Source organism: Amia ocellicauda, chromosome 5, assembly GCF_036373705.1.
Source record: "Amia ocellicauda isolate fAmiCal2 chromosome 5, fAmiCal2.hap1, whole genome shotgun sequence".
In the NCBI taxonomy this organism is placed as follows: domain Eukaryota; kingdom Metazoa; phylum Chordata; class Actinopteri; order Amiiformes; family Amiidae; genus Amia; species Amia ocellicauda.
Window position 1 is genome coordinate 52,486,528 of NC_089854.1, and position 22,665 is coordinate 52,509,192.

Below are 22,665 nucleotides of genomic sequence, written 5' to 3' on the forward strand. Positions count from 1 at the left end.
TTAAAAACATATCCTTATCTTAAGTCTAACTCTTATGAGCTTTAAGACCCTAGAATGTATTTAAGTAAAACGAATGAACACATTATGTGTGAGATAAAATATAACCACAGCTTTTTTTTTTTTTTTACAAAAACAATTAACCTATACCCACAAGCACCCACACACACACACACACCCTCTTTTTTTAAATTTTATTTTTAATTAAATTTGAGGGGAGAGACAGAGCCATATACATTGGGGTTAACATAAGTACCCTATGCATAACAGGAATTGTTAGGACCTGTGACCATTACAGACAACAGAACTTGTTGATCTTATAAAATGATTGGGCGAGAGAGAGAGAGATATAGAGACAGACAGAGACAGAGCCAGTGTGAATATGATAAACGCACTATTCAAAATGGCATTGTCAAGACCTGGGACCATTACAGACAACAGAACTTGTTGATCTTATAAAATGCTTGGGCGAGAGAGACAGAGAGAGAGAGACAGACAGAGACAGAGACAGAGACAGTGTGAATATGATAAACGCACTATTCAAAATGGCATTGTTAAGACCTGGGCCCCTTACATGTATATTTAAAAAAGACCCCCAACCACTACAGGAAGAGCCGACCCATTCACACTCTACAGTTGACCAACAAGAACAACAAGAACAACCGGTTATGGGTGGCCTTGTTGTTCAGGGTTTTAGGGGTGTACACTTTCTGACGGATATGACGTAGGAATAATTAAGGAAATAACTCTAAAATCACGCCCCCCAATTATGACGTAGGAATATTAATAAGCTTAGGGCATACGTCATAACAAAATAGGCCGCGCCCAAAAAACCCTACTATCTACTCATAAAGAAAAAAACAACAACATTAGTACAAAGAAAATAAAACAAACATTATTGCAGACACCGCTTTCCTACAACCCCTTGAACCCTTCCCTTGTGGCCAGAGAACTAAGAGTGGCTACCTTAATACAATAAATATGGTAATGACCAAGCATATATTGCACTTCTCCTTCCTGGCCTCTGTAACCACTTTTACCCTTCACCAACATGGCCACCCACACACCAACTCCAACAACTCCAACAACTCCAGCCCAGCTCCCCCTTTCCCTCCACAACAGGTAAGTTCATAAGTGAGTTATTAATACCAACCATGCCCTTTTCTTAATACAACAAATTACCACCATTAGTAACTTAGTAAAAAACTTTTTAACTACAACACACTGCATCACACTAAACCAGCAACGAATAGTGTGGTTGTATTGGAGATGGGTTCACTCCATTACACCGCTAAATGGATATTTGGAGCTTCAGCCAGCTATACATATAGGTGCCTTCTTTATGTGTTGGGAAACCTAACTTTGCATTTTGAAGCAGAAAAAACTATTTTGTGTTATTTTTGTGTTATGTATTGTGTTACTCCAAGCTATGTCCTGAGCATTCAAGCAATTTCCTTTCAAATTATACCATCCATATGCATGTGATATTTTCAGAGCTATAGGTTTTTGAAATTGGGATGGTCCTTTTAGGAGGAAATGTAATGTCAGCTGAAGATAGGGGCGTAACAATTACAACCCCCCCAATATTTGTATCATGATCACATGAAAAATATGTAGAATTTATTTATTTTGTGGCAATATTTTTGTTCCTAATTGAATGTGAGTTTGTCATAATAAATCAGACAAAAATACTTAAGTCCCCCTCCATTGCACAAATTGGTAACACCCAATTTTCCTTTGCAAACGTTTATGCTTTCCTCAACACAGAGCTGAGCGCTTTGTCTGTAGATTGGGGAGCACAGGTAGCAGCTCTGAAAATGAAGAGATATACTTTTTATTTTAAAATAATTTCACAGCTATGACGTTAGAATTTAATAAAGTTATGCAGTCTGTAAGTTTTGAATGTTTTTATATCAGATTCAAGGTGAATATAACAGCATGGTAGAACAGTCAGAAGAGGGAGAGGAGAAACAGTTGATCAGGTAAAGTTGATGTTATTCAAATAATATACTATAATATATAATATACAATACTTATGTACATGTGCTTTTTTTGTTTTTTCTTTTTAATAAATTTGCAAAGATTTAAAACAAACTTCTTTGACGTTGTCATTATGGGGTATTGTCTGTAGAATTTTGAGGAAAATAATTAATTTAATCCATTTTGGAATAAGGCTGTAACATAACAAAATGTGGAAAAAGTGAAGCGCTGTGAAAACAGCCATTTCAGATGAGCAGGCAAGAATTAATCATATTTTATAGGGAATATTTTTTATATGATAAACTGTCAGTTTCAGGGTGAACCTAATGTTAGTGATCAGCTGAGCATAGGCAACAGGGACAGCGAAGGATTTAATGATTCAGAAATCATCACTTGCTTAAAGCCTGCACACCCTGATCCCAAGTTTATAGTACTACAGACTAGATCAAACTATGTATTACACTTTCAGATGTTCCCCTGGCTGCACTATAGTGCCACTTTAAAAGAAAACAATGCTTGGTTCTAAGTTAGATGCTGCCTTTGTGAGTACTGGCTTTAGGAACTGGAAAAAGGTAGTCGAAAAGTTTACAGCCCATGCTAAAAGTCACTCCCACTGCCATGCAACAACTGTGTATGCTCAGGAAACTAACAGCATAGCTTCACAACTCACCTCATCTGTTTCTAGACAATAGGAGGAAGCAAGAAATGCATTGCTAAAAATTGTAGGATGTATTCAGTATTTAGCTCGAAAAGGTATTGCACTGAGAGGTTATGATGAAGAGAGGGGAAATTTTTCCCAACTTCTAAAATGCAAGGCAGCAGATGATCCAGCCCTAACCATAATTAAAAAATCCTCAAATTCAAAATGACATACTCAGCATAATGAGCAATGACATCATCAGAGGAATAGCTGATACAATTCATTCACTTCCAGTCAGTCACTCAGTTGATGGAACACAAGATGTCTCAGGCACAGAGAAAGAGTCTGTTTGTCTTCATTATGTTGACCACGACTTGATTCCGCATGAGGAATTCATTGGTTGTTACGCAGTGACAGAAACTACAGGAGAGAGTCTTCCAAAAATGGCAATAGATGTAATCGAGACAATACATTTGCCATTAACTGCATTGTGTGGCCAGACATATGATGGTGCAGCCAATATGTCTGGCAAATACTCAGGAGCACAGGCTGTAATTAGAAAGAAACAGCCTTTTTCTTTATATGTGCCCTGTGCAGCTCATTGTGTAAACCTAGTTACTCAAAAGGCATGCACAGCTTCAAAACAGCTGAGCGATTCTCTTGACTGGGTGCATCAGCTAGGAAATCTGTGTAGCCTGTCTGGTAAATTCAAAGAAAAGTTCAACCAGATTGCTACGGCAGATCATGTTATCTCAAGCACTCTAAAGCCTCTGTCAAACACGATGGACAGTACGACACCAAGCAATCTGTTCTCAAGCAGTATGATTCTGTACTCACTTCCTTAGAGGAAATGTCAAACAGCAATGCTCCTAGTGCAGCCACCGCCAATGGCTTGCACCAACAGTTTCTCAAAGGCAATACCTTACTGGGTCTTGTGTCGGCAGGAGCTGTGATTGGAGAGTTGGAATGTTTGAATACTTCTCTCCAAAGAAAAACACAAACTATCTCTGGCATGAAAAATGCTGTTTCTTGTGTTCAGTCTGTTTTGAAAGACAAAAGAGATGACGAAGCCTTTCAAAGTCTTTTTGAGCAAGCCACTGTGATTGTGAATTCTCTAACTTAGAGGCTATCAAATTACCAAAACTAAGACAACCACCTAAGTGTTTTAGAATAGAAGCAAGCACATACTGCAAAAACAGCAACAGAGCATTACAGAGATGAGTTTTATCGGGTCCTTGATGTTGTTGAGGCAGAGCTCAATTAACGTTTTCAGCAGGAACAAATTGATTCAGTGTGTGGTGAGTATCCTGAAATCAACAGACAGTTACTTGCGGTTCAGTTACCCATGTTTAGAAATAACAACCAGTTTGGATCCAGTATGGAGGCAGCAAACATTCTTAAAGGTTTGTCAGTGGAAGTCTGTGGCCTTTTCAGTGAAGTGGAAACTCTGGTCAGGTTGCTCCTGGTTGTACCAGTCTCATCTTCTGAAGCAGAAAGGAGCTTTAGTGCCCTTAGAAGGTTGAAACCGGGCTACGCTCGAGTATGTCGCAAAAGAGACAAAATCATGTGACAGTTTGTCATGTCCACCAAGACAAGTTGGACCTCTTAGACAAGAAGTTGGTGTGCCAACAATTTGTTTGCTGGTTGTGAGAGACACAAGCAGATATTTGGTTCTTTCACTTGAACTGTTTAATCATATTCACTGTTCTGTGAATAAGTGTTAGTGTATCCGAATCCCAAGTTTACAGTTGTGCAAGAGCTGACTACTGTATGTGTATGTCTTTCAAAAGGATTACAGTGCCTTACAGCGGCATGTAAAAATCTCAAAATACATTTGAATTTGTAATCAGTTACAGTGTGCATTCATTTATTCAAACAAACATTTCATCATAAATGTTTACAGATAGATAGATAAAGCAGATATAGATATTATCCAATAACACTGCACATATAACAAATATGATTTTTAAACTTATTTATTATTTTTCTTATAAAACAAATATCAGGAAGCATACCCACACTTCAACCCCCCCAATGATCAAACCAAATCTACGCCCTTGGCTGAAAAGGTTAAAGTATGACCAACCTCCAATTTTCTTGGCTGTTGTGAAAAAAGTTGACTGATGGTGAACTGCTTGTAGAGAGGGGTGGAGGTCCATGTGTCAACCCTGATTTTGATGGTCTATGGGTGGGTTTTCTCCTTAGACCTTCTGACTGAGTGTCTGTCTGCGGTTTTGCCAGACTTGAATTGATTGGTTGTAGGTTTTCCATTTTCCCGGATAAACTTTTGTGGGATAAATACTTTGACTTTCTCTCTATTATATTATCATGATTGGCATGCAGTCCCACTTCCTGTTTGTATAAAAGGTGACGTGTATAAATAGAAGCAAATAGGTCAAAAGTTGCGATATAAATAAATCACATATACCTGTAAGCATGCGTAATGTGTAACTGGTTTGATTTCGTAGATTTGTTTAATTCCCGGGATGCATTTTGTTTAATGGAGGAAGAGACTAAGAAAAGGTTATAGGCAGTTAGAAGGGGGGAAGTGGAGAAAAGGAAAATCAAATAAAAGCTTCAGACATCAGATAAAAAAGATCTAGGACCCTTCTGTGAATGCCTGAGAATTCTGGGGAAACAAAATACAAATCCAGATTATCCCCGCAATGACACGGATCAGGATTCCAGGATCAATTTATTTTCTAGCATCCCAACAAAGCACAATGTATGTATAAGAATAATTTGCCGCGGTGGTTCTAATTAATGCAATATCAACACAACCAACGTAACATCTCATCTTTTAGTCTCTATATACATAAATTAGAACCAGGAATGGAATACTGAAGCCCGGAGGATACATCTACTCAGACTGCAGCTCGCCAAGGCTTCCTCGTTCACCAAGAAATTACACCATCTTCTGGTATGAAACCCTATAATCAATGGAGATCTTTGTTGCCGCACAATGCCCTCTCACCCAGCCTCTTCAATCCTGTTGGTGACTGCTGGGCTGCTTATTACTGTAAATCATACAACCTTACTGTATTTTGGCAAATACATACAGAAATGCATATACCTTCCGAACAGAGAAATGTAGGCTTGTGGTAAAGGACTTCAGGAGACCGCTTTGAAGTTCTGTGTTTAATGACAGGCCTGTGCTCACCAAAGTACAGGTAACACGTCCATGCTGGAGACCCCCCAACTGACAAATGGGCTGCCATGCCTGTCTCCACAGACACCAGCACCACAATTGAAGATTTATTTTGTGAAACACAGACATTCATGGTACTTTATATATTCCATAGACCAGAGCAACAAACCCAAATACAAACTACATGCTGATAACAGAAGTGTTACCCAGCTTCTTCCCCAGTTTGATAACAAACAATAAAAGGTGACTTAATACTAACTTAATGACACTTAAGTAATTCTATCTCAGAACCAAAACATGCTCAAGCCATGCTTGGTCTTAAAAGAAAGACCATTAGCTAAAACAACCATTGGACCATTTATATCTCACATACAATGCACAATTAACATTTGGTAAGAGAAGTATTCACACATCCTAATTGATCCTCCACTGACATGGGCATCAGACAGCCCCCCCCCCCCTGGAATTCCAAGAAGACTAAAATTTAACATTACTGAAAAAGAACACCTGGCTTGTTTGGTATCACCTGTGAGGTCATGCTTGAGGGACTTGAAAATGTAATTTATAGAACTAAAACTAGACAATATAGAGAATTAGAAACTCTAACATTCAGGGTTCTTGCACCATTTTTAAAGTCAAATTCAATGCTTTTTAAGACCTTTTTCTCTGACCTTACAATCTTGTTCAGCATCTGTTTTCCATTGCTGGAAACAAAATCTAATTCTGTTTCTTTTTTTACTTTATTGCACATTTTCCACTTACAGTATATATTATTTTAAGTACATAATACTTGCATAGCTGAAGCTGCTCTGAATCCATAGATACCACATATATAGCAGTAGCATCTATAATAGCTGAGATATGAGCTGAACGGTATAAGCCCCCCCCCTCTCTGGCGCTGCTCGGTCTGTAACCCCACACTGATCAGCTGCTGAGACAGGGTTTTTGTGATTGGCCAGTAATGGCAGATTTCCATGACACACATAGTAACATCCTCTCCATTGGGCAACTCCAGCCCCATGTGCTGCACTGCGTATTGAATTTCTAAAACCAGGAAGTGCGTGATGTAAACACACCGGATATGGCTCTTTTCAGCCGAATCTGATACGCAGCTAAAAACACTGCATGTCTTTATCTGAAATCGTTTATCAGATAATTAATACTTTGTCATCGATGCCGAATTTTGAGCGGATCCGCCTAAGTCGTCTTTTAATCAAACAAATACACACTAATTAGACGTTTTACCTACCGTGCCACTTTGCGTGACACATTTTCCCATCAGCCTTAAACCCACCATCCGCAAATTTAATACCTACAGCAAATGTACGGTACATTTAAGACAATTCATGACCTTAATTTCCCAGATTTTATTTTAAGACCTTTTAAGGAGCAGCAGGAACCCTGACATTTGAACCACTTTTCACATTCCTCAAAGCCATCACACCCCTATACACATTCTATAGGAATCAAGGGAGAGGGATGGCAAAGACTGCTTTGATTCGAATTTCAATTCTATTACGCCAAAACAGACTAATCTGAAGTTTGGAAGGAAAGACATTAGAATCTATTTGTCTAAAATGTATAAAAACACAAAGCTAAAACTACCAATTCGGAGTGACACAACCTGGGAGAAGAAATCAAGGAGAGAAATACAGGAACAAGCAGTCAGCCAGCCCTCCCTGCTATCGACCGTCTGCATAGCTGAATCTCAGTAAACCACACAGGTAGAATATTTTGTGTACTAGTCAAGAATTAGGCAAACCACAATTGCATAAAACCTAGTGGTGTATGAGATCTAAAGTTTAGGAACGGGCAGCATAATCATAATACTTGTTTGTTATTTTACATGTTTTGTGCCTCGAGTCAAAACTCGAGTATTGGACAGATCTCCTCTCAGTCTCACTTGAAATATTATCCACCTCTGTCATCTTTGCAAATACATGTTGTCTATTTGCATTTTTAATAAACCTATGTCTTGTATAAAACAGCCTCAAGGTTAATTCATGCAGATCAACCTCAGCGCTAATCTGAATTTGTATGAGTCAAGTATTGTGGTAACTTGCATATCAACCCGGTCTCGTTTTCTTGATTTATTCAGCAACTATTATTTCTTCTGATATTTGATCAAAACGAAGACTATAGTTTAAAGTCCTAGGCCAATCGAAATTACTTACTAATAAAACAATAACTGTAATGTAGGCATGCATGATGATATCGGCACGACATCGGTATCTGCCGATAAAAATTTAAGAAGCGAATTATCGGGATCAGCAGATATGAGCGTTTCTGCCGTCGCGCCTGGCCGATAAGGTGACGCGTTAACTGTGCGCACACATGACGCTAAATGTTCATTCTGAGCGCCAGCAGCTTCATCATGTCAGCTGTGTGGACGTGTTTCCAAGTATCTGAAACAGATAACAATTGCTATTTGCCAGGGTTGGGAGGGGTACTTTTAAAAAGTATTCCGTTACAGAATACTGATGACCTTGTTTTGAAAATAATCTGTAACCTAATCCAATACATTACTCAAGTCAATAACGTAGTCAGAATACTTTTAGATTACTTTTGGAATACTTTTTTTCCCTTTATTAAAAAAACAAAAGAAACAAAATGTACTACACATTCTAATATGGATGACGTATTGAAATTGTTTATTTGTATCCACAGTACAGACAATTAAAATGGTAATTAAGATTTGCATCTGTTAAATTTTCTTGCATATTGTACTTTGCATTTTGTAGTGTATGCATTTTGATAACCTCCGTGAAGTTGGCACCACATATAATTAAATAATCACCAAAACTATTCCATTCATTTATGCTGTGTTTGTGCTGATTTGTGCCGCAAAACTGAACATTTGTGCTGGTTTGGTCTTTGAGATATTAAGCATTATTTTTTGGGCTGTGTGACGTCATTCTCCACCCCATCTCGCTCAAATCGCTCCGAACCGGTGTCATTCGTTTGTGCTCGATTTGTGCCGGTTTGTGCCGTCAAAACAAACGCTGTAACTATTTCCTTTCCTTAGATATAGCAAGAATGTTTTCGGGAGCGGTGACGTCACACCCCACCCCATGTTGTCCAAATCGCTCCAAACCGGTGCCATTCGTTTGTGCTCGATATGTGCTGTTAAAAAAACCCTGTAACTATGATAGTTTCTTAAATATAACAGAACAACTTTTTTTAAGAACAGTGACGTCATTCTCCACCCCATGTCATCCGAATCGCTCCAAACCGGTGTCATTCGTTTGTGCTCGATTTGTGCCGGTTTGTGCTGTTAAAAGAAACAATCTACGTAATTCCCTTTACATAGAAATAACAAAATTATCTCCCGGATCTGTGACGTCAGTCATGCATTTACCCCATCTCGTCCAACGAACTCATTTTCTGACTCGTTCGTTTGTGCTCTCGATGCAGGTTTCTTACTGTCGCTGTCATTGTTTTTTTTGTTTTTTAATATTGACAGTTTGATCATTGACAGTAACTTCAAGGCTCAAATCCAAATCACATATGCCCTGTATCTGTGCTCGTGTAGCACTTGTTTGAATTCACCTCGTGTATATTGGTACTTAATATAATGTTGTTTGTGTTCTGGTCCATCGCTGAACCAAGTATTACATCTCGTTTATTACCATCATGTTTTAGGAGTTTATTCAAAGTAAAAGTAGGCTAACTTTGCCTCAGTGAATATATCGTTAAGTCATCTCTGCTTGCAGTTCTCAGAGAAAGCTGCATAAACAGTGAAGCAAGTACAGGTGAGGTGTGTGTTTTATTATGTTTCAAATATTTTACAGTGGAGACCGCTTATAGCGATCACGGTTATATTGATCAACCGCTTATATGGATCAAAAAGCTTGGGACGGAATCGTTCCTATACAAATGCTATTCAAATAATTTCTTATAGTGATCAAGTACTCCGCTTATAGTGTTCATTTGGGTCTTTTCATACATTTCAACATATGGAGAAAAATAAATAAAACGACGAACGTGATCGTTATAAGGGGTCTCCACGGTACTAAAAAAGTCTAAACATAGATGAGTCTTTATTTGATAGCTAGACAAATCTTATACAAGTTAGTAAAAAGTTAACTTGGTTTTGGACACAACCATGATCCAGGCATCAATTGACAAGTTTGTGAATTGACTTTTCCAGGCGGCCAAGAGCCGATATATAATACAGACATACAGCCGGCATTGATAGTCTACAGTTTATTTATTGTAAAACCACCGGCAAGCTGTGTCTTAGCCTAGTCTATTTGCACTACCGACGTATTTTGAAAGTATATCAAATTCAGGTAATAGCGAAGCTTTCAGTTTCATTACTTTATATTAATGTAATAAATATATAAATGTTAATTAAATGTTAATCTGCATGAGAAATAAATAAAAAAATAAGAAATCGGTTATAACGATCATCCGCTTATAGTGATCAATTTGACCCGGACTGAAGTTTAAGCAATTGGTCGGGAACCTGTCACCCTTGTGACTTGTACGTTTTGTTTATTTATTATTAATTGTTTTTCATTAATTCGTTTTGAGCACTTTATTTTGATTTGGACTACTTATTTACTTCACTATTATTTTCTTTTTTATTTGATTGCACGTATTCACGTTTTTAAAACCATTCGCTTTTATTGTATTTTCTATTTTTATTTTGAGCGCTGTTTTATAATGTATTTTGTTTCTCACGCCGCAACTCAGCCAAGGGCACAGTGAGACGGACGGTAATAGAGATTTCGGGTAGTCCCCTGTGTTCCTTGCGGTGGGAGCTGTTAAACCTTTTGTACTTCTTATATTTGTATGGATCTTCTACACGAGAGCAGCAGAACTTGAGGGGGAGCAGAGCAGCAATGAGCTCGGAGGCGCACAGTCGGGAGACGAGATAAGGACACCTGTCCCGAGTACCAGCCACGGAAGTGGAGGCTGGTGCTCCGCCGGCTGTGCTGTTGCAATTATTTAGGAGCTCCTCTTACTCGACTGGTTGTTTCTTTTTTTCTCTGTTCTCCTTCTGTTGTGTTTTTGAGGTATTGCGGATGAAGGCCGGATTTTTATCAAGAGGCTCGCCTACCGCTCGAGTGGAAGACTCGAGTGGGAGCTCTGGTGGACGAGTCCAGTAATTCATATGTTGTTTTAAATTCTTTTTAACCTTTGTATGAAACGTGGGAAGTAATTTTATTAAATTATTGAAACCCATCCCTTTGTACTGTTCTGCTGCAACTGGTGTGTGGACCCCTGGATAAAAAATCTTGGAAGAGGTATTTTTGTAGTTGGTTGAGGCTGCTCGGGGTGTTGCAGCCCTAAGACTCCTGATACTCAACAGCCGAAATTCAGGTGGCTAGTACGGCTACTTTTATAATTTTGCCTCGTCTTGCGCCCCTCCCCGGGTGACGCGTTTTAGTTCCCGGCCAAAAGTAATAGTTTGATGAAATAACGCCAACCATATGAAACTAACCTTTGCTGGTTTTCTACTTGGCTGGTTTAACCTGGTTTCCCAGTCTGACCACTTGAAGTGTACAAACCCCTTTAAACCCAGCCGAAAGACAAGGCTAGTAGACCAGTTAAGACCAAAAAACCATCTTATGCTGTTGTAAGTTCCTTTTTCTTTTTTTCAGCACAGTATCATCTGAAATATCATTAATGTCAAATAACTTGGTAATTAGTTATGTTTAAATTTCAACATGTAATCAATATTGAAGATTAAAGTATCAAGCAGAATGCAGCTTACAGCATTGCTATTTAAAGATGGAACAAAGAACAGACAACACCCAATAATTGTGTATACTTTCAAATGCAAAGATGAAAAAGCTTCAACTATCTCCATTTCTTATGAAACTGTTTATCCTATCCAATCATTCCACCATCGTCCTTGCATAATGCAATAACCATTGTGAACATAAGCTGCACTTGTATCAAGTCACACACTAACTAATCGAGCAAACGGTTATTATAACGCAGTGGCCTTAACGATATATTCACTGAGGTAAACTTAGCCTACTTTTACTTTGAATAAACTCCTAAAACATGATGGTAATAAACGAGATGTAATACTTGGTTCAGCGATGGACCAGAACACAAACAACATTATATTAAGTACCAATATACACGAGGTGAATTCAAACAAGTGCTACACGAGCACAGATACAGGGCATATGTGATTTGGATTTGAGCCTTGAAGTTACTGTCAATGATCAAACTGTCAATATTAAAAAACAAAAAAAAACAATGACAGCGACAGTAAGAAACCTGCATCGAGAGCACAAACGAACGAGTCAGAAAATGAGTTCGTTGGACGAGATGGGGTAAATGCATGACTGACGTCACAGATCCGGGAGATAATTTTGTTATTTCTATGTAAAGGGAATTACGTAGATTGTTTCTTTTAACAGCACAAACCGGCACAAATCGAGCACAAACGAATGACACCGGTTTGGAGCGATTCGGATGACATGGGGTGGAGAATGACGTCACTGTTCTTAAAAAAGTTGTTCTGTTATATTTAAGAAACTATCATAGTTACAGGTTTTTTTTAACAGCACATATCGAGCACAAACGAATGACACCGGTTTGGAACGATTCGGATGACATGGGGTGGAGAATGACGTCACACAGCCCAAAAAATAATGCTTAATATCTCAAAGACCAAACCAGCACAAACGTTCATTTTTGCGGCACAAATCAGCAAAAATACAGCACAAATGAATGGAATAGTTTTAGTGATTATTTAATTATATGGGGTGCCAACTTCACGAAGTATTTTGATACCATTTACATTTTTACAAACCAACATAAATCAGACATATCAATAATGCGTTATTGTCAAAGGTGCATCTCATTCACTGTCATTATAATGCAGGCACATGGTTTGTTTTCTGCTAATCAGTGATATGTGAAACGCATTTTCTTGAAAACTTAAACGGGTATCTTCTCTAAATTGTAAGTACGTTAAATACACCCGGCACCGAAAACACACATTGAAATCAGTGCAATTAAGGCGGTATTTTTTAAGTATCAATTCATGTTATGCATCTTGGTTCTGCAATTAACACATTATTGATGTCTTCCCTTCTTGTAAGTGATATCTATCGGTTTGTAAAAGTTTAAAGGTTTGACATGTGAGGATCCCCTGAACGCACACAGTTAATAAAAAGAGCACGGCACGGCAAGGCACTGGTTAGGATGAGTTCATTCAGTTTATGCGATTTATTTTGTTTTAGACTATTAACACGTTGTATGTTGTTATTTTGGCATTATATTAAGTATTGTATTGTTAAGATCACAGAACCAGCTAGGATGCACAGGAACTATTTGTAATTTACATGGATTTATCTTAAATTTGGATAGGATAACGTGTTGCCGTTTTGCTTATTATGCTTTTATAAAAATATGTAATTATTAAATCGTATTTATTATCATTTTTATTAAAATGTGTATTTTCTACTCGCATGTCAAGTATAATTCTATTAAGGCTGCACACATTTAAAAAATCTTACCTCCAGATGTTTGTTTTTTTAGATTTGAAGTTGAGTCATTTATGACTGTACATTGTCCCGTGGTGGACACATTTTGCACTTTGTTCCATTTTCTTTCTTTGAAAGTGAACAATTGCCTGTACTTCAACGAGTTAAATCCCTGTCAATACACAATGTTGCCACAACGTTGTAGAAACCTAATTTATGTTGACACAACGTGGTAGAACTGTGTGTTATTTCCATTCTGCTGCCTGTTGTACAATTTGACAAAGCTAAAAAAAAGATGTGTATATATCGGCCAGAATGAGTTTGAAAATATCGGCATATGGAATATCGGCAAAAATCCAATATCGTGCATCCCTACTGTAATGATAAATTTAAACAATTTGTCCATTGAAACATTTTGACTGTATCTTATCAGATCAGCAACCTTTCATTTAATTAAACTATTTACATTTATTGGAGGTCCCACCGAGATTAGCAATGAATTGTTTCAAATTGAATCTTACCTGAGCGGTTTCATTGGTATTACTAAAAGCTTTATGCAGCTCAAGAAAAGCAGAAAACAAGCTGCGCCGTCAGTTTTTAACACAACTAATCAAAGCATGGACCCTGTTGTTAGTATATGTATTAACACATAATTACATTACTAATTCTACAACAGTTTCTAGATACAACTGAAAATGTTGTCTCTTATCCAGATCATTTAGATTCATTCTAACAATTTCTGTGATACATCCTGACATGGTTTAATACTGATTGAGTGACTGTTTAAGTGACACCGCTGTGTCCTTCTGTTGTGAGTTGCTGCTCATGGAGTTGCAGTCTCAAACCTGGCTATAGACCCATCTATATGCTAGTTCTTGGTTTGCTGCAGAAGGAAGTCACATTAAAAACACATTTTAACCCTTACAAATACAGCAACCATAAACATTTGTCATTAACCTATAACTACAGCATTTATAACAATCCTCTTGTTTAGTATATTGTATATTTTTACATTTTGCATAATGACACTTACGTGCAGAGAAGATATCCACTCAGATGATGTTTGATGCCAGCTACATGTGTGTGCTCTAACTATAAAAGCGAGAGCTGATTTTCCATTGTTCCCACAGAAGTGCCAGATTTTCTCAAGAATCTGCAGGTTTGTAAAACCTCAGAGAGATGTTTTGGTTTCCCAAACTCTGAACATAATGAATGTCTAGACCTAAGTCAGATGAAGGAATTGTTAGCTAAATGCTTAGGAGAGGACAAAATCAGCCTCATTAATGGACAATAACAGCTAAGCTACTTAGTGATGCACGTTTACAGAAAATGTGCAGACTAAACTGAATAGGAATTCAGAACACAGAATAGACTCCTCTTCTCTACCTGATTTTGCATTGTATTTTATTTCTCCCACATAGAAATAACAGTAAATATAACTAAACAATGATTATTCCTATGTTACTATAGTGAAGCATAGAACTTGCATGCCTACCTGCAAATACCTTTCACAAAGGAAGACTATTTGCATATCGAAATAACCTGTAAACATAAAAAAAAGTTTACTTGTTCCAAACTAACACTCATTAGCTTTTTTCATTTCTGTAAAACAACACAACCCTGACAACTAGTGTGTAACTATTTCCTTCGAGGGAGGTAGTTACAATAACTGCATTTAACAGTCTCTCTTTTGTGCACTCTTCTAAAGCTAGTTTGTATTTCCCCACTGAGTGAAGTACAGATAGTTGAGAGACTCCTCTAAATCTGAAGCAAAAGGATTCAATCATCGCCAACTATCTACCATCATTCCTGTCCTGTCTGTAACAACCCTGAACTGTCCTGCCTGCCCCTGCTGCACACTGCACTGCCTGCCTGTTGCTGAACCCACAAGCGTGCTGAACACATTGAAAAAGGAGCACCCTTCCACAGAACGTGAGTGTACACCCTTTTTCTCTCCAGCACCACAGACAAATTCACACTTGTAAGCTCAAGCACTACAAACACGCTATGTCCCAGACCTAAGATATTGTAGGCACACAAAATGGCAGTACAACTAGACATTTTCCAGATGCTTCATGCTGCTGCATCCCAAGGATCCAACAAAGCATCCGATCTTCAGCAATCGACGACTCAGACCAGTATGGACCTGATAGCCCACCACTGGATCACACCTGGGAAATACAGCACAACCCCAGGATGAACTCCACCAGAGAGGCAGCTCACCTTGCAGCAATAGGATATGCTGCACAATGTGGATGCCAGAAATCCACCCAGGAATTACATCTTAAAGACAGACCAAGAAAAATTATTCTACACACAGGAAATTCCCACATGGACCGACGACATCCAGCGAACAGCACATCAACTGAGTAACCAGGACCAGTACCTGCAGGGACCCACTGGGACACACCAGTACTCTCAAAGTCCTGTCTCCACAGACCAGACTCCTGCCGCCGTGGACAACCAGTGCCACACATCCCCACACCAGCAACATGACAGTCTGCACAAATCAACCAGCTACAGACCCATCCAGCTCATCTCCCAGAAGCCACAACACAGTGATGTACTAGGGCAATAGCAGCCTGCCTTCTTCACAGAACCCTCAACCCTGCCACCCTGGCCTTGGCAGACACAACTGCCCACCTCTGCCTTCATGTCCCAATCAACTCAACAGCTACAACCCTGGCAGCAGTGTGAGCCATCTCCATTGGACATGCACAAGGTAGTGCCCCTTATCAACAAATTTGAGGCAAACAGAAAATACTCTAGAACTGAGGCTCACATAACCCATATTCCTGGCAACCTATCTCCGAAGATGAGGGCAGCCCTGTGTGTGTTTGTTAGGCCAAATACCCCCATGCAGGACATTGTGGAAGCAGCTCAAATAGTGTGGCAAACCACACAATTCCACAGCCATTTCCTTAAAAAGACACTTGACACTCAAATCTCAGCAGTGAATACAACAAGAATAGATTACTTCCTGCACTCTGATGGTAGCGAACTACTACACAAACCGCACACCGAGTGCCCATCATTCCCCTACAGACATCAACTAAGAAAAAAAGGAAAGCGCACAGACTATGTCAAACCTTTCAGTTCGCCTCATGACAAAATAAAGGTCATCAACAAGAATCCCAAGAAGCCTACCAAAGCAACCTTCTGTCATTCCGAAGACAATGACCTGAGTGATGCAAAGATGCACCACTTGAAGCAGGAAATGCAGAAGCTCCAGTGCCAGGCATAAAAAGTGTTTGGGCATGAGGAATACAACACAGCTACACTCAAAAAATAACTCTCACCTTCTAACTCTGACTACCATTCCTCGCTGAATCAACCCTATCACAGCTGACTAGGCCTGCTCACCTCTGCACCCACATCACCAAAGGCAATTCATTCACAGGATGCAGAGGGGAAAGTGCCCTCAACAGAGATCAACGCCTACTGCCTGCCCCTGCTCTTCCGTTCTAACAGTGACTCTCCTCCTCAGACTTGCCAAAAAATCCCACGCTGCACCCCACACTATCACTCAGCCTCAAGGATGTAATACTTTCCTACCCAGCTGCCCCAGAAAGCAGGTTTCATGTGAGAGCAGGATAGATAGAGGGGAAATGATAAAAGGTGTAAAAGGATAAAACAATAAGGTGACTTAAAACTAACTTAATGACACTTCAATAATTCTACCTCAGAACCAGAACATGAATAAGCCATGTTTCTTAAAAGAAAGACCATTAGCTAAAACAACCATTGGAGCATTTATACTCCACATATATTGCAAAATTAACATTTGGTAAGAGAATTATTCAAACATCGTAATTGATCCTCCATTGACATCAGGGGCGTCGCAAGGGGGTAAACATCCCGGGCAATTTGGGGGGATTAATTAACTTGCCTGGGGCCCTCACCTAGAATCGCCTCTGACTGACATGGGCATCAGACCAGCCCCTCCTGGAATTCCAAGAAATCTCTCAGTTAACATTACTGTAAAAGAACACCTGGCTTGTTTGTTATCAACTGTGAGGTCATGCTTGAGGGACTTGAAAATGTAATTTATAGAACTTCTAAATATAGAGAGTTAGATTTTATTTTAAGACCTTTTAAGACTTTTTAAGGAGCTGCAGGAACCCTGACATTTGAACCACTTTTCACATTCCTCAAAGCCATCACACCCCTATACACATTCTGAATCAGGGGAGAGGAATGGCAAAGACTGCTTTGATTCGAATTTCAGTTTTATTATCCCAAACCAGACCAATGAGTAATTTGGAAGGAAAGACATTAGAATCTCGTTGTCTAAAACGTATAAAAACAGAAAGTTAAAACTAACAATTGGGAGTGGCACAATTGGGAGTGGAGTGGAACCACCTGGGAGAAGAAACCAAGCAGACAAAATCCAGGAAGACTGAATGGAACCAGAACCAGAACTCCTCCACCAAAAACCTGACAGATTTGCAACCGTCCTCAAGTCGACACAGTCTGCCCTCCCCGCTATCGAACGTCTGCATAACTGAATCTCAGTAATCCACACAAGTAGCATATTTCATGTACTAGTCAAGAATTAGGTAAATCACAATTACATAAAACCTAGTTGTGTATGAGATCGAAAGAGAGGAAATGATAAAACGTGTAAAAGGATAAAACAATAAGGTGACTTAAAACGAACTTAATGACACTTAAATAATTCTACCTCAGAAGCTTATGGTCTATCGTTTATATCGTTGTATCGCAAATCCCACTCTTTATGGCAGTATTTTTGGACGACACTTTGTGTTCTTCCCGGTTCTTCCACACGTGGTGGGTGCAGGCAAATGTGCATCAGAAACACAGACAGACATGGAGGAGAGTGAACTGACACAGAATAACCAACATAACCAAAAGATACTTTAATGCACAAGCGCACGTCTGCCCCGCTCTCGTCACCAGGCTAAACTCAATCTGCAAGCACCCCCACCCCTGCTAATTTAGATGTATATATTGTGTATAAAATTAAAGAATAAAGTTTGTTTGTCTGCACCTGTTTGCATTGCTTTCCAATTTATTAAAATGCAGTTTCATTTTCTTTATATTAAGATGGTGAAGTGGTACAACAGTCTTATTATTATTATTATTATTATTATTATTATTATTATTATTATAACTATTTTGTATTAACACGTGCTGTACCGGTAAGCAGAATCGAAACGGGACAGTCAGAGAGGAAATGTCCCTGTCTAGCAGATGTTAAATGCGCCACTATAAACCCGGATGTGGTAAATCTACCTGAATCTATACCATTTTACAGAGCATGTGATGCGTGATTACTATTACTTGTGTTATTGTTGTTATGTGACAGTAAATTATACTGTCACATAACAACAATCGTCACTCTGTCATGGTAAATATATGCAGAATGCAACACATTGCTCATGTGTTGTGTGAGCAATGTGTTGCATTCTGCATATATTTACCATGACAGTCTGCATGTAGTATTTGTTAGTTTTGCATATTTAATGATTAACAAAATATTTGTAGCTTTAATGTCTTTGGTTTTATTTTGTAGCTTGATTGGATAAAATCAAGAAATATCGAGATACATATCGTGCATCACCCAAACTTCTAAAAATATCGAGATATTATTTTTAAGTCATATCGCCCAGCTCTACATACAACATATACACACAACTTTACTAGTACTTAGAATATGTCGAAGAATTTTGGTGAAAACCTGCAGAGTGGTTCATATGTATGCTGTTTCATTTTGTCCATCTCTGGCATAAATCCCCATTATGCTACACAATTGTAAATAGTTTTCCCTTATAATATATCTTATAAATATATTAATTATTATAAAATAATAATAATAATAATTAAATAATAAATAAATAATAAATAATAAAATAATAATTCATACATTGTTTCCATTGATTTTAGTAGTATAGCTGATGTTAGTGAATTTTAATGTTTGTTATTTAGATTACATACTGTACCACTAGCAGGATCTGGGAACAATTTAATGAAGCAAACCGCCATGATTATTACTGAAAGAACAGAGCGAGGGCAAGATGTGCACATTAAAACACTGTACTAGCTTTCTGTAGTGTAACTCTGAGCACGTTATTAAATCACCTACTGTACCTGCAGCACACAGCACAAGAGCACGGTGCTCAGTTACAGCACCGCAGCAGTTACAGGACAGAAGTACTAAAGAAATAGTGTTGAGGTTGAGTATACCTGAAAATTAAGCAGCTGGAATCTAAAAGTATAAAAATCCACAAAACTAAAATAAAGAAAATGTAGAAATCCCCTTGTCATGTAAAAATCCCACACACAGCCAGCTTTAACAAACAAACAAAAATGTGGACATGCTTAGGTTTCTTTCAACAAAAAAACATAACAAAAAACTACCACTAGTGAAACAACTACAGCCTATTTGATAACTTTTTGTAAATTATTATTTCTATATTTATGTTTTATGATCACATGTTTTTAACAAACACAAATTATACAAATGATGTCCCATTTTTCATGGTTAATAAGTGTAGCTTAGAGTGTAAAATATGGAGCCTAGACCCCTCATTTATAATTTGCTATTATATTGCACTTGACATTATTTGTTTGTTTTCTTCGTTGTAGATTGTGCAGTTTGCATTCAAAATTGATGTATCAGCATTAGAAAGTTATTTATTTTGCAATATACAAAAAGATTGGCATTTTGACTTACTTACACATTATTTATTGAAAAAACAAAACAGTAAAACATGTTATGCTTCATTGTTTTAATGGAATATGGTGCAAAATGGCAGTACTGGCAGTATCGTGATACTAAAATTAGTATTGGTATCTTCACGCAAAATATTGGTACCGCCCACCACATGAGTCAGCTCAATTGTGATCCAAAGAAAGGGACCAGGAATTTCAATCTTGCCAAAAATAAAGGGAGGATTGGCTGTGATATGATGGGGAAGTTATGTGGTGTTCTGCGTGGAGAACAACTGAAATTGAAGGATTAAAAACATAACAAATACATCAATAAACCTTTCTTTAACTAATGCACTAGTGTAAATGTATTTATTTACTTCACGTAGCTCTTGTCACAATGGTGACAATATTTTGGGCTAGTAATACTTGCTAGTAGAAATGTCAGGCTACTACCCAGCTGGCTTGTGCCAAAAATCCTTAAATTCCAGCCTCGTGTGTATTGTTAACACTGATCTCAGACTTTGAAAATGATAAAAGTAATTTTATTAAAAAAGCAGACAAGTTTATGAATGTTTATCTTCTTAATTCTCTTTTGTAGAGTTTAAGTTTAAGATTTTGGTGTTGACTTTATTTAAACATTGATCCCGAATCAATACATTGAACAATACAATTCGAATGCACTGTGACATCATCACCCCTTGCCTGTCCATTTCTGCCTGCAGGGAACTTCAAATGTAAGCTGCCCTGGAGGACATTTCAAATGCATGTAAGATGTATTTTTCCTGTCTTTCCATGTTTGGTCAGAATTTTGTTTTTTCTGTAAAACATCCAGTTTCCACTTTTCTCTTTCAAAGAATTTCCACTTTATTATTATTATTGTAATGCTTCAGAGGACAGCTGAGGTGGACCCAAGTGCAAGTTCTATACAGAGGAGGCACGGCTGACAATGCAAAGGGAATATCCAAAAGACAAGGTTTAAACACAGTCCAGGGGTCAATAGATGGGGTAAACAGGCTGAAATAGGTAAGCCAAAGGGATGGTCGAAAAGGCGAAGGTAAAATGTCTGGAACACAGGAAAGTCGAAAGTCAAAAGCCAGAGGAAATGCTTAGAAATGCAACAATGAATGAGACAAGACTGTGCAGAGAGTGAAGGGCAAACAGGGGTTTAAGTGCAGGGCAGTCAGTGGAGCTGGAAGAAAGAGGTGGAACCAATGAGTGAAGAGGGTTAGTAGGACAAGTGCACATGGAAGGTGGGAATGTTAACTGAAAGACTGCAGGCTGAGTATTCGGGTGATGGTGACCTCTGGTGGTGAACAGGGGAACTGTGGCTGGCAGGTGTGACTATTTACCACATCATACAGAAAATAATCAGTGCTTTTATAGTGTGTTAGTCTATTGATTTAGACCAATCCCCCATCCCCACACACAACGTTTAAGTTAAGGCATGTTTATGTATTATTATTTATACTAATACTGTATAATAATAATATTATTATTATTATTGTTATTGTTATTGTTATTATTATTATTATTATTATTATTATTATTATTATTATTATTATTATTATTATTATTAATAATAATAATAATAATAATAATAATAATAATAATAATAGTAATGCATTGTTAGAGGCATCTTCAGTTGCATCGTTTAAACCTTTAAAACTGTGAATACCATTCGGCAGTTTTACTTTTAAAATGTCTCACTTGAATTGATCCAAGTCTTGAAATGATCTCAGATCAATGCATTAATTACCCAACTGGAACAGGGATATCACTGCAAGTGCTGACCTGAGGACATTGTTTCATTATTTATTTTTAAATATACATAGGCTATTTGTTATTTTTAATCAATCTTATATGTTGCTTTTAAATGTGTTGATCACCGTCTTGCCACAATCATAAAGTACATGGTTAAAAAAGCAAAATGAACTTGTTGACTATTTCCAAAAAAGCCTTCAAATATTGATATTCAAACTCCAAGTTCTTGGAAGGTCACTAACTACTTCAGCGATTTCAATGAACCATCAGCGTATTAATGACATTACTGACATGCATGTTTATATTTTTCAGTGAAAACGCCATACGATGTAAAAAGCCGGTACCAGTCGGTTCTGAATGTGTAAGAAAAGGGAATCGTGGCCAGAGCCTCCCAGCAGTGTGAGCTGGACTGGATTACTGCTCCCACTGCAGAAGTGCTGATCGCCTCAGAGATACAGATCAACAGTTATCTGTGTTTGAGTGCAGCAAGGAAAATCTTCAGTTATGTCAGTGGGAAGATGTTTTGTCTAATTTAGTTTTAAACAAATAAACAGTCCTAATCCATTTGTGATGTTTTTTTTAATTTACTTCCATGGATTGTCTATTGTTACTATTGGCAGAATGCTATCATATGAAATTATAGTAGTCTTTCGAATGAATTAAATGTTGTTTTGTAAATTTGTTGATTCACAGTGTATTTATATATACCACTTTCTGTTCTATTAATGTGGCTTTACATTTACGTACATGAGTTATCTACTGTCATTACATGGAAGAGCTATCACTTTATAATACAGTACTCTTCCTACTGTATTACACTGAGTTACAATCAGTTTTATTGTAATTACTATGATTTACAATACTTTCACAGATACCACTTGTTCAAGTGTGTTTGAGTTTACTTGCATGGAATGTCTGTTCTTATTGTCAATATTGAAATTGCAAAACATACCATTTATTTCATTCTTCACAACATGTTTTAGTGTTAAATGTTTTAAGGTTTATATAAA

At 37.8% G+C, this 22,665-nt stretch overlaps 1 long non-coding RNA gene across 1 annotated transcript; it reads left to right on the forward strand.

The window, feature by feature from the left end:
- Positions 1 to 1,037: 1,037 nt before the first annotated feature.
- Positions 1,038 to 22,268, forward strand: LOC136750617 (uncharacterized). The gene is made up of 4 exons (XR_010816919.1): positions 1,038 to 1,119; positions 1,915 to 1,979; positions 20,617 to 20,660; positions 21,968 to 22,268. It is a non-coding gene; the product is annotated as an uncharacterized LOC136750617 (long non-coding RNA).
- The last annotated feature ends 397 nt before the right edge of the window (positions 22,269 to 22,665 follow it).